Genomic DNA, 13,843 nt, shown 5'->3' with positions numbered 1-13,843 from the left:
GCTCTTGATCGGTGGGCTGCACTCACTGTCCTGCAACCATTGTTCAGCACGCCCCAATGATATGAACCCGGTATCTCAGTTGGAAATGCAGAAATCACCCTCCTCTGCATTGTTTATGCTGGGAGCTGTAGCCTGAAGCTGTTCCTATTCGAGTGTCTTGGAACCGCCCCCCAATCATATAGTTTCTATCCAAGGTCCTGGTTTCCCTTGTTGTAGATACATGGGGTTTCCCCCTGATACTACTGGCCGCAGTATTTCTCTCTGGATAACCTAAACTTGTATACAGTTACTCTGTTACTAGAAGTAATGTGAAAAAAAAAATCAGTGGGTGGCCTGCTTCTGGTACTTAGCCAGGATGAATGTGAATGTAACTGAAATAGAGTATTCCAACTGTAGTCCTAGCACTGAGGAATTTCTAAAGCTTATGTAGAGGTGATATTATTGTGAACTAAATAGCCTTTTGGGTTTCATATTCAAATATAATTAATGTAAACTCAGAAGGACAGAAAAGTATAAGTGTCTCATCTGTATTCATTGTTTTGTATCTAACTCAAGTCTGAATGATTTGCATGAAGAGTTTCTTGATGTTTCATTCCCAGATAGCCACACTAGCCTAACCACGTTAATTTTGGAGGAAATTCCTTTTGTGGCCAGTTATAGGGCCCTTTCTCTAAGGAAAAGGTATGTTTTGGGAAAAGCAGATTTGGAAATTTACACTTTCCCTATTTAGCGTAAAATCTAGGTAAATAAGGATTCTAAATGATATATAAAGAATCATGAATTATGGCCCTGTCAACTACTTGGAACAGAAAGGGGTGAGACAAGTTATTCTGTTAGCTAATAATACTGGCTCCTTTTATATTATGTTCACACAATGGTGATGAAAGTGGGAAGCAGGTAAAAGAGGAAAGATGCTTGTATTAAAAAAAAAAAAATTATTAACTTTTCTTCTGTGGGTCAGGCTTGATTTTAGTCCCCCCCCCTCCTTTGGCACATGCTGATTAGTCAATAACATCTAATACGAGAGCCCAGACATTTCTGCTTTGTCTCCTTATCTGTTTTTCCAGGATCCTAAAAGTAAACTGTAATTGGGAAAATGTTTTCCAGTACTGGTAATACTCTCACCTCATCAGGTCAGATTACCTTTAGTAATGAATTACAGTTTTCAGAATAAGTGTAGTAAATCAGGTCTTGATGGAAATCAGGTAGGAGAGGCAGCTTTGGTACTTAGGAAGTAATTCCTAATTATTTGGAAACAGGGGTGGTATTAGCCAGTGGTTTTTTTTTTTTTTTTTCCCCCGCCTTAAAGTGTGGGCTCTGAGTCTGATGTCACGCAGATTGAAAGCACAGTCTCGGATTGAAAGCACAGTCCTACTAGGATTGGTAGGGGGCAAGAAGAGGGAAATCAAGATGTTTTTCAATGCTCTTTTTATTTAAAAAATTTAGGAATAGATTTTTTGTTGATCATTTCTAATCTGGTCCAGTTACAATGAAATTATACCAATTCCTCCAAGGGACTGACAGACTTCTCATTGATAGCCTTAATATTTTAAGAATGTTTATGAATATATACTTTTTGTGTGTGTCTGTGTATATCTGTATATAATATTTTAAGAGAATTCCTGAAAAGGAGATAATTCAAGAAGTTAGCTAATTGCCATTGTACTCTTCAGTTAACCTTTAAGCATTTACCTTTGTCTGTCTGTGTCTTAGACATTTATAAAGCTTATACTTGTCTTATCAAGTATGTAAAGTTGTCAGGATCAAATAAAATTACTTATGTGCAAAAATTTCAAAAAGTACAGGCACTGTATAAAAAGGAAGTACTATCATTTATATACTTCCTGTCTGCTTTAATTCAGGGATTCTGACTTTCCAGTTTTACCTACTTAAATATAGCACAGTGAAAACCTGAATTATATTTTCATGTGTATATTTAAGCAGCATACATGGGGATGTATATATTTTACCCAGTAATTTTTGAGCTTTGGCACCAAGATATGATAAATCCCCTTTTATGGGTAATAGAAACTGCAGTCAAGGAAATACGGAGCTCAGGAAATTTGCTGAGGCACACTATGCCTTCCTTTCCTTCAACTTTGGGTACAGCTTGGAAACCCCTCCCAGCCCCGAAAGGGGGGTGAAAGTTATACAATACCTTGAATTTTCATTAGTATGCTTTCTTTGAAATATTATTCTTGATATGATTGGAAGCAGGAAATTTTAAGAAGTAGTTGACTTATCTTTTAGTTACCCAATTCCAGACTCTAAGACGAGGCCAGGAAAAGTCTTCTCTCTTTGTTTCCTGTTCTTCAAAGAAGATTCTAGCTGGAAAAGAACTTTGTAAGACTTAAAAAACCAAGAACATGTAAAATATATTTTTTGGATTTCACAACCTGTCTACATTAGATATGGTACCACTACTATATTTTAAAGGCAGAGATAGCAACACACAGAAGTTAAATGATTTCTTTTTCAATAAACACGTGATAGTGTTACACTTAAAATTTCAGTCTCAATTTTTTTTTTTGTCCATCACGTTACCCTGTTTTTTTCACATAACAGTAAAAGGCTCATCTTAAAGAGTTTTATAGAATCATTCTGGAAGACACCAATTAAAATGATAGTATCTGAAGAGTGCCTTAAAAGAATATTTTGTGATGGTAGAATACAGCACAATTGGTAATAAAGTTACTTAAGTCATGATATAGCTCACTGCCAACTGAGTATAGGGATGAGGCAAAAATATTACTATAAGTTACAAAAGAATGTAAAAATTGATTTGAGGATCTAGCACAGAAATGCTGGATTTTAAAACTTAAATATCAGTAACACAATGAAGCCTTTAAAAGATGGCTGTGTTGAAACTTGCCAATATGAATAGATACACATGGGCAGATGAGAAACTTGTGCAGGCTGACAACTGAAAACATAAATGACATGTCAAGTACTGCAAAGGTGCTTAAAAAATAGTATTCCCTAGTTATCAAGCAACAGCCTTCTCTCCCAAGACAAGTGGTAAGACGTGTGTTCCTTTTTTAAGGATATTTGCCCATTCATAAAATAAATAAAAACGTGTTAAAGGTAGAATTATTTCTTCCCTGAGAGGCCACAGGAAAAAAAAAAAAGCACCTTTACATTATATGTTTGTAGGTAAAACTGAGGCCCCAGGTAACTTTAATTTTAGCTTTAAAATTAGGCTGAATGTTGTTCATAATCAGCTGAAAAGTGTTTGATATAAAAGCAATCACCAGTTAAAACGTCATTCAAGGCTACTACCCTCTCTGCAGTGATAAGATACCAGTGCTTTATCACAGAGAAACTATTCTGTATTTGGAGAATAGTGAATTAGATGAACACATCTTTTCTATGGTCAAACTATACAGTAAAATTTAATAATTGAGAAATCATTAACCTCATCCCATTATTTAAATATTATATATTTCATTTTTTTGCATCTGTTGGACTATCTTGTTCTCTGTCCATTTTCTCTTGCTTTCCACTAATAAACATCTCACTCCTACATAAAGGCCCAAATACAACAGGAAAAGGAATCCATTCAGGTGCAATGACTCCTTCCCTTAAAAGAATTAAATGGTGCTTTTTCATTATTATGGAATATATATATATATATATATATAGAGAGAGAGAGAGAGAGTGTAATATATAGTTGTGTGTGTGTGTGTGTATACATATATATATGTATATGTAAATCTTTTTGGTTATGACAAGGCTAACTGGGACACTGAAGTTCGGATAAAAGAACCACGTCTTCTTGAACAGCATCATTAGGTTGTTAAAAACCTTTATATCGCTATATGCATAATTTGTGTTGTGGTGGCGGTAAAATGCTTGTTAACACAAAAGTAATCATTTTAAACTTTTTAATACGTATAAATGAGTAGAATGAAATACATTTACAATATTATGCAATCATCACCACTCTCCAGAATGTTTTCATCACCCCCTTAAAAAACCCTCAAACTACTAAATAGTCACTCCCTATCCTACCCCTCATCCAACCCCTGGCAACCACACATCTGCTTTTTGTGTATGGATTTCTCTATTCAGGACGTTTCATATAAAAGGAATGATATACTGTGTGGCTTTTTGTGTCTGGCATCTTTCACTTGTTTTCAAAGTTCACTCATGCTGCAGGATGTATCAGTACTTTGTAACTTTTTAATGGCTAAACAACATTCTCATGCACGGATTTATCAATTTTGTTTATCCATTCCTCAGCTGATGAACATTTGGATTGTTCTCCCTGTTGCCATTGTGAATAGTGCTATGAACAGTTGTGCAAGTTTTGTTTAAACACCTACTTTCAATTCTTTTGGATATATACCTAAGTGGAATTGCTGTGTCATATGGTCTGTTTCATTCATAAAAGAACTACTAATTTGTTTCCAAAGTGGCCAATTCATTTTAAATTCCCACAGTGTATGAGAGCATCATTTTCTTCACATTTGCACCAATATTTTCTTTTTTTTTTTTTTTTTTTTTTTTTTTTTTTTTTTTTACAGACATTCGGGTATGAAGTGATATCTCATTTTGATTTTGATTTGCATTTCCGGAGTAACTAACGACACTGAGTGCCTCATGTGATTGTTAACGTTTGTATATTTTACTCTAATATTTACTCAAGACCTTTGCTCACTGTATTAGTTTCCTAAGCTGCTGTAACAAAGTACCACAAAATGGATGGGTTAAAAGAAATTTACAGTCTTAATGTTCTGGAGACTAAAAGTAAAAAATCAAGGTGTTGGCAAAGCCAGGCTAACTCTGAGACCTTCATGGGAATCCTTCCTTGCCTCTTCCTAGCTATTGGTTTGCTGGCAATCTGTGGCATTTACTGGCTTGTAGATGCATCAAGCCAGTCATCCATCTTTGTATGGTTTTCTCCCTGTGTCTATCGATACATGGTTTCCTTCTTACAAGGGCACCAGTAATACTGGATTAGGAGCCTTATTCCAGTATGAGTTCATCTTAAGTAATTGCATTTGCAGTGACTCAGTTTCCAAGTAAAGATGTACTCGGAAGTACTCGGATCAGGACTTCAACTTATCTTTTTTGAGGAGACAAAATTTGACCCTTAAACTCCATTTTTAATTGAGATTTTGTTTTTGGCTATGGATTTGTAAGAATTCTTTATATATTTTGGATACTAGATCCTTAACAGATACACGATTTGCAAATATTCTATTACCATGGGTTGATTTTTCACTCTCCATAGTGCTTTTAATGCACAAAAGTTTTTAATTTTGAGGTCTAATTTATATTTTTATTTTGTTGCTTGTGCTTTTGATGTCGTATCCGAGAACCTATTGCCAAACCCTAGGTCAAAAAAAGTTCACACCCATGTTTCTAAAAGTGTTACTATTTTAGCTCTTAAATTTATATTGTTGATTCATTTTGAGTTACTTTTATGTATACAGTGTGAGGTAAGGGTCCAACTTTATCCTACTTTTGCACGTGGAAATTCAGCTGATGGTTTTGGCACTCTTGTTGAAAATCAGTAGAGAGGTTATGGGTATATTTTTGGATTCCCAATTCCATTCTATTAATCTATTATGTTTATCCTTATATTAGTGCCTATGTTTGGGACCTGGTAGTTGTGTTTCTATTATTGTAGAATTAAGTTTTGAAAGTGTGAGTGTTTCAACTTGATTGTTTTTCAATATTTGGCTATTCATGACCCCATGCATCTTCATACGAATCAGTTTTCTTATTTCTGCAAAAAGGCCAGGCCATTAGATTATAATAGGAAAGTGAATTTGTAGATCATTTTGAGGAGTATTTCCATCTTAACAGCATTATGTTTTTCAATGTATGAACTTGATGTATTTCTATTTAAGTCTTCTTTTAACTTCTTTCAGCAATGTTTTGTATTTTTAGTTCCTTGGTTAAATCTGTCCCAAAGTATTTTATTATTTGGTTCTGTTATAAATGAGATTGTCTTAATTTCCTTTTTCAGACTGTTCTTTGCTAGTATATAGAAATTCAATTGTATTTTGCATGTTAACCATGTATCCTGCAACTCTGGTGAATTTATTTTTAATCATTTAAAAAATTCGTTTTACTTTATATATATCATGCCATCTGTGAAAGGAAATAAGTATTGTCTTCCTTTCCAATTAGGTTGTCTTTTTGTGTCCTTACCTAATTGTCCTGCCTAGAACATACAGTATCAGGCTGAACAGAGGTGGTGAATGTGGGCATTCTTGCCGTGTCCCTGATTTCAGGTGTAAAGTTTTGTTTTTAACCATTCAATGTTATGTTAGCTGGTGGTTTTTCACAAATCTCAACCTGATAATGTTGAGAAAGTCCTCTTTTTATTCCTATTTTGTTCAGTGTTTGTGTTCACTTTTAAATGATGGGTATTAGATCTGGTTAAATGCTTTTTCTGCATCAACTATATCATTATGTAGCTTTCCCTCTTCATTCTGTTAATGTGGTGTGTTACACTGATTTTGTTTTTCATATGTTGAACCACCTTTGCATTTCTGGAATAATTCCCACTTGGTCATGCTGTATAAAACTTTTAATATCCTGCCTGATTGTTTGCTAGTATTTTGTTGGATTTTTACACGTACTGTCTTAAGAGATACTTAATTACATAGGAGATGGTTTTCTTAGTGTATTTGGTTTGGTGTCAAGGTAATAGTTTCCTCAGAATTAAGGAGTGTTACTATCTCTTCTATTTTCTGAAATAATTGAGAATGATTGTGTTCATTCTTTAAATATTTGGTGTAACTCACCAGTGAAGTCATCCGGTCTTGGGTTTTCCTTTATTGGGAGGTTTTTGATAACCAGTTCAATCTCTTGTTAAGAGGTCTGTCCAGATTTTCTGTTTTTGTTGAGTACATTTTTGTAGTTTGGTTGTTTCTAGGAATACGTCTATAATCATTTAGGTTGTTTAACTTTTGGTATACAATTATTCTCTTATAATCATTTTTACTTCTGCAAGGTGGGTATTAATCTTCCCACTTCCATTTCTGATATTAGTAATTTGAATCTTCTTCTTAGCATAGCTTAAGGTTGGCCAATTTTGTTTGCATTTCAAAGAACCAACTTTTGGTTTCGTTGACTTTATGGTTTTTCTATTCTCTATTTTGTTTAGCTCTGCTCTGATCTTTATTTCTATATATCTGCTTGTTTTGGGTTTGTTTTTCTTTTTCCAGTTCTTTAAGGTGTAGTTCAGATATTCATTCAAGATCTTTCTTCTTTTTATTTATAGACTCCACAGAGACGGAGTCTTGCTCTGTGGCCCAGGCTAGAGTGCAGTGGTGTGATCTCGGCTCACTGCAAGCTCTGCCTCCTGGGTTCATGCCATTCTCCTGTCTCAGCCTCCCAACTAGTTGAGACTACAGGCACTTGCCACCACTTGCCTGGCTGATTTTTTTTTATGTTTTTACTAGAGACAGGGTTTCACTGTGTTAGTCAGTCTCGATCTCCTGACCTCATGATCTGCCTGCCTTGGCCTCCCAAAGTGCCAGGATTACAGGTGTCAGCCACTGCGCCCCGCCTTTCTTCTTCTTTTTTTTAATAAAGACATTTCCAGCTACAAATCCCCCTCTGAACATTGCTTTTTCTGCATCTCATAAATTTTGGTATGTAGAATTTTTGTTTTCATTTCTCTTAACGTGTTTTCTAATTTCTGTTGTGACTTCTGTGATCCATTGGTTGTTTTACATCATTTATTTTCCATATATTTGTTAGTTTTCCAGTTCATTTATATATTGTAGAGTTTTTAATTTATGGGTTCACAAGATTGACAGTTACTGTATTATGCAATCATCTTTTAAATTACATGAAACAAAGTTACAAGTGAAAAATAATGCCGTCTTTTATATTTAATCTATGCACTTATTTCTTTTAATAATATTTTTCATTTCTTTGTATGGCTCTGAGTTGTCCTTTCAGCTTGAAGGACTCTCTTTAGCAAGTTTTATAGGGTGCGTCTACATAGAACTGACTCCTTTGTCTGGGAAGGTACTATTATATCCTTCATTTTAAAAAGATAACTTTGCGAGGTACAGAATTCGTGGCTGATGGTTTCTTTTAGCACTCTAAAATGCCTTTCTGCTTCAATGGCCTCTAATGAGCAACTGGCTATTAATCTTGCTGAGGATTTCTTCTACATGTTGAGTCACGTTTCTCTTCCTGCTTTCAAGATTCCTGATCTCTTGACAGTTTGATTTTAATGTGTCTTGGTATGGATCTCTTTCAGTTTGTATACTACGTGGAATTTGTTGAACTTCTTGGATACTGGCTTCATGTCTTTTTTCAGATTTGGTAAGTTTGAACATTATTTCTTCAAATACTCTTATCTGTCCTTTCCTCTCTCTTCTGGGACTCCTGTTCATACTTAATATGCTTGATGGTGTTTAACAGGTCTTTTAGTCTGTGTTCCTTTTTCTTCATTTGTCTCCTCAGACTGGATCATTTCAACAACTAACCTAGCTTCAAGTTCACTGATTTTTTTTTTTCTGCCTATTCTCCTGTCAAGCCTCTCTAGTGACTTTTCCAATTATTATTATATTATTATTATTTCAACTGATTCATTTTAAGATCATTATATTTTTCAACATCAAAATTTATATTTGACTCCATTTCATAATTTTTTAAAGCTATACTTTAAGTTCTGGGATACATGTGCAAAACATGCAGGTTTGTTACAGAGGTATACACGTGCCATGACGGTTTGCTGCATCCATCAACCTGTCATCTACACTGGGTATTTCTCCTAATGCTATCCCTCCCTTAGTCCCTCATCCCGACAGGCCCCGGTGTGTGATGTTCCCCTCCCTGTGTCCATGGGTTCTCATTGTCCATCTCCCAGTTATGAGTGAGAAAATATGGTTTGGTTTTCTGTTCCTGTGTTATTTAGCTGAGAATGATGGTTTCCAGCTTCATCCATGTCCCTGCAAAGGATATGAACTCATCCTTTTTTATGGCTGCATAGCATTCCATGGTATATATGTGTCACATTTCCTTTATCTAGTCTATCATTGATGGGCATTTGGGTTGGCTCCAAGTCTTTGCTATTATGAACAGTGCTGCAATAAACATACCTGTGCATGTGTCTTTATAGTAGATTGATTTATAATCCTTTGGGTATATACCCAGTAATGGGATTGGTGGGTCAAATGGTATTTCTGATTCTAGATCCTTTAGGAATCGCCACACTGTCTTCCACAACGGTTGAACTAATTTACACTCCCACCAACAGTGTAAAAGCATTCCTATTTCTCCACGTCCTCTCTAGCATCTGTTTCCTTTTCAATGATTACCATTATAACTGGCGAGAGATGGTATCTCATTGTGGTTTTACTTTGCATCTCTCTAATGCCCAGTGATGATGAGCTTTCTTTAATATTTATTGGCCGCATAAATGTCTTCTTTTGAAAGTGTCTGTTCATGTCCTTTGCCCACTTTTTGATGGGGTTTTCTCTTGTAAATTTAAGTTCTTCGTAGATTCTGGATTATTAGCCCTTTGTCAGATGGATAGATTGCACAAATTTTTTCCCCTTCTGTAGGCTGCCTTTTCACTCTGAGGATAGTTTCTTTTGCTGCGCAGAAGCTCTTTAGTTTAGATCCCATTTGTCAATTTTGGCATTTGTTGCTATTGATTTTGATGTTTTAGTTATGAACTTTTTGCCCATGCCTATGTCCTGAATGGTACTGCCTAGGTTGTCTTCTAGGGTTTTTACGGTTTCAGGTCTTACATTTAAGTCTTTAATCTATCTTCAGGTAATTTTTGTGTAAGGTGTAAGGAAGAGGGGGCCCAGTTTCAGTTTTCTACATATAGCTAGCCAGTTTTCCCAACACCATTTATTAAATAGGGAATCATTTCCCCATTGTTTTTGTCAAGTTTGTCAAAGATCAGATGGTTGCAGACGTGTGGCATTATTTTTGAGGCCTCTGCTCTGTTCCATTGGTCTGTATATCTGTTTTAGTAACAGTACCATGCTGTTTGGTTACTGTAGCTTTGTAGTTGTAGTTTGAAGTGAGGTAGAGTGATGCCTCCAGCTTTGTTCTTTTTTGCTTAAGATTGTCTTGGCTGTGCAGGCTCTTTTTTGGTTCCACATGAAATTTAAAGTAGTTTCTAATTCTGTAAAGACAGTCAGTGGTAGTTTGATGGGGATAGCACTGAATCTGTAAGTTACTTTAGGCAGTATGGCCATTTTCACGATACTGATTAATCCCATCCATGAGCATGGAATGTTTTTCCATTTGTGTCCTCTTACTTCCTTGAGCAGTGGTTTGTAGTTCTCCTTGAAGAGGTCCTTTACATCCCTTGTAAGTTGTACTCCTAGGTATTTTATTCTGTTTGTGGCAATTGTGAATGGGAGTTCACTCATGATTTGGCTGTTATTGATGTATACAAATGCTTGTGATTTTTGCACATTGAATTTGTATCCTGAGACTTTGAAGTTGCTTATCAGCTTAAGGGGATTTGAGGCTGAGACGATGGGGTATTCTAAATATACAACCATGTCATCTGCAAACAGACAATTTGACTTCCTCTGTTCCTATCCTTTTTATAATTTTTATCTCTTTATTGATATTCTTTAATGATATATCATTCTCTTTGTTTCCTTTAGTTGTTTGTCCATGGTTTCTGTTAGCTCTTTGAGTATGTTGAAGACATTAATGTCCTTGTCTAGCAAGTCCAGTGCCAGTGCTGTCTCAGGGTCAGTTTCTGTTAATTTCTTTATTGTGAATAAGATGACTTTCTTGTCTTTTTATATGCCTCACTTTTTAAATTTTTATAAACTGGATAGCCTGAACATTATAATGTGGCAACTCTGGAAACTAGATTCTGCCCTCTCCCCAAGTTTTGTTATCATAGCTTGTTATGAATTGCAGTTTGTGTAGTAGTGATTTGTTTAGTGGCTTTTCTAAACTGTCACGTGTTGTCTGTGTAGTATCTATTCCATTAGCTTAGTGGTCAGTCAGCAGTTTGACAGAACTTTCCTTAAATGCCTGGAGACAAAAGGAAAAAAAAAAGGATAAAAAGAAAATATACTCTCCTCACCTTTACAGACAGGTTCTCTATTGGGGAACTCCTTCAACACTTATCCGGGCTGTTTACAACTCTGTTTTAGTCTTCACTTCGTGTTTGGTCTGGGTGTAAATACTAGTATCAGCATGAGGTGAAAGCTTAGAATCTTCTCAGGACTTTTCTGAACATGGATCCTGCCCTGGGTATGGGTACATCCTTCCAGAGTCCCTGTTACATGTAGGATTGTTTCCAAGTCCTTATTTTCCAAATTATTTCACTACCCAGCTCCTCCTTTCCAGGCTTTCAGCGTGTGGCTATTTGTCCCAATTGCAATCTCTTCTCCAGGCAGCAGTGGCTTGTTCATTTACTTTCAATGCTTTCAAGAAATCATTCTCAGCACAGTCACTTTTTCACCTGGAGAGACTTCTGAGTTACATGAACCAAAGGCAAGCCCCTAGATAGGTCAAATAAGAATGGGGTCTATTCTGGTCCCTCCAAAGCCAGGAGCCCACATAAGGAATGCAGGCTGCAGTCTTCAAGACCATTCCTGACTGAGGAGGAAAGAGGGGGAATCAAGATAAAATGCCATTAAGCTATCCAGCTGAGTTTCAGCTGCCTTTTTAATTTAAGTAGTTGTTTGGTAATTTTTTTTTTTAACCAAATTTCCAATAAGTTGGAGTCTGACAGGTTTTTTTTTTTTTCCAGTTTTTCTAAGGATGGGTATGCACCTGGAATTCCCTGTTGTCATTTTTCCTCACATCTATGCATAATATTTAATGGAAATAGAAGATGTATCAACATTTGGGTAAATGTGACATGATTTTCCTATTAGGGCCAGAAGGTGAGATGCTTTGTTAAAACTTTATATAGTACTTGGACCCTTGGTATGTGATATAAATATATGCATGTATTTCAGACATAGAGGAATACGGAAAATTCATAAATGGCAGATGCTCATGAATTATATCAGGGAATTCAGGAGCTAATGAATGCATACTTGTACCCTTTGAGTGTGACTAGCTACAATGCTCATCCTTTTCGTACTATGAGAGAAAACATTATTACATATATTGGTCTGATCCAATATAGCATATTGCTAGAGTATGAAGAGACTGTTTTACTATTTTAAACTTAATGAGCTCTATGGACTCTGAGAACATTGAGTCTTCAAGCGTCATTTCAAATATTTTGTCCCTAGATACTCTAGCTAATGTATTTGCCCCAGTGACCAGTCCTTTTTAAAACACAATTTTTAATGTCATTGGTTGAAAAATGTCATGCCTTATTTAGAATAACCACTCCCTTCATGTACCCTTAGGGAGGTTCTTGTGATAGCAAGAAAGGGAATACTTGTCAAACTCTATGGTTACAGCAACATCTCCCCAAATCACCATGCTTGCTGAATTGTAATTGACAAGGGATGTTACTTCATGTGTAAAAGAAAACTGCAGTAAGCACAAAATGCTACTGGGCTTACTCATGTGAATATGTAATGCCAGGAACAGTATGTTGAGCAAAATGCAACAAGTTATTAATCAGATGTTATTATAAAGTGAAACTCCTTTAGGTGGAATTTTATAATTAGGATTTTTCTCTCCACTGTAGTAGAAAAATTATTGTTAAACATATAATCAATTTTTATGACAGCCTGGAATACACAGTGAGTCTGGTTAAAAAGTGACACTGGGGAGGATATAACATACCAGGTACAAATCAATTATTCAATTCTCATTGTTTAGCAAAGGTAAACACATCATATGTATGTAATTTTGCGCATGTTACATTCTGTAAGCAAACTATGTGTTTGAGCCACTCTTCGCAATTCTGCCTAGAGCATTTTTCAGTCAGTAATGACTTATACTGAGGCAGTATATTTTGCTCTAGAATCACTTCCCTAATGTAACAGTTGTCTATAGAGAAGCCACAGCTTTTTAAACCATGAAATTTTAATTGCTCAATTAATTTTAAATGCTCAGAGGAAATTTTAAATGCTCATAGGAAATTACAAAATAGGAGCTAGAAAACGTTTACTAATATGGTATAGGAAAGTACTACTTATCTTAGTTATAGTGTCTGAGAATGACCTGACTTTGATATGATTAAAAGATTTACAGTGAGATTAGAGATAATTTGTAATATCATTTAATCAGCTGCATATTAACTGCAAGATAATTCTGAGATTTAAGGATATAAACAAAAGTGATTACAATTAACACGTTTAATACTTGTAAAATTTGACCTGAGATTCTCTATGTAATCTCCGAAGTTTTGAGTAAAATGTAAAAAATCTGCAATGAATTAAGAATTACAGGTCAAGTTTTGGCTAGGGATAGGCAGTGAACAAATGACTAAGGTCATCTATTGCTTTTGCATAAATGTTATTCCAAAACTAAATTTATTCATCTAAGTACAAGAACTGGGAAAATTAATGTTATTTTTAGTAACAGATTTGGGATTATGACTATAAACTTAAAATTATGTGATTTTAACTGAATATTATGTTTTGAAAAGATGATACCATTCATCCTGCTAACACACACACTGCCCTGGGATATAACTTGATAAACATGCCCCAGTAGGCCTCTGTATTTTCCATTCTTCATTGAAATTCATAGATTTAAATAAGTAAACTCAGTGGTTGTATACCTGTTTCTTGTTTGGGGCTATACAGCTGGAACTTGCAATGAAAACAATCCTCCATGGTCTATTATTCAAATGTTAATGAAAATTAGATAACAAACCTTAAAAAGAGAAAGCAAACACTGAACTGACTGAAGAACTGCTTTCTTAAAACCATAATTTGGGTAACTCCACAGAATATAAAAATCCATA

General features: G+C 35.3%; 1 long non-coding RNA gene across 1 annotated transcript; it reads left to right on the top strand.

Moving 5' to 3' along the window:
- The first annotated feature begins 7,659 nt into the window (after positions 1 to 7,659).
- Positions 7,660 to 11,809, top strand: LOC103886649. Its single transcript, XR_002523707.2, has 2 exons — positions 7,660 to 8,298; positions 11,717 to 11,809. It is a non-coding gene; the product is annotated as an uncharacterized LOC103886649 (long non-coding RNA).
- Positions 11,810 to 13,843: the final 2,034 nt, after the last annotated feature.

This window comes from Papio anubis, chromosome 8 (assembly GCF_008728515.1).
Source record: "Papio anubis isolate 15944 chromosome 8, Panubis1.0, whole genome shotgun sequence".
NCBI classification, from domain to species: domain Eukaryota; kingdom Metazoa; phylum Chordata; class Mammalia; order Primates; family Cercopithecidae; genus Papio; species Papio anubis.
This window is presented reverse-complemented; position numbering and strand designations above follow the sequence as displayed.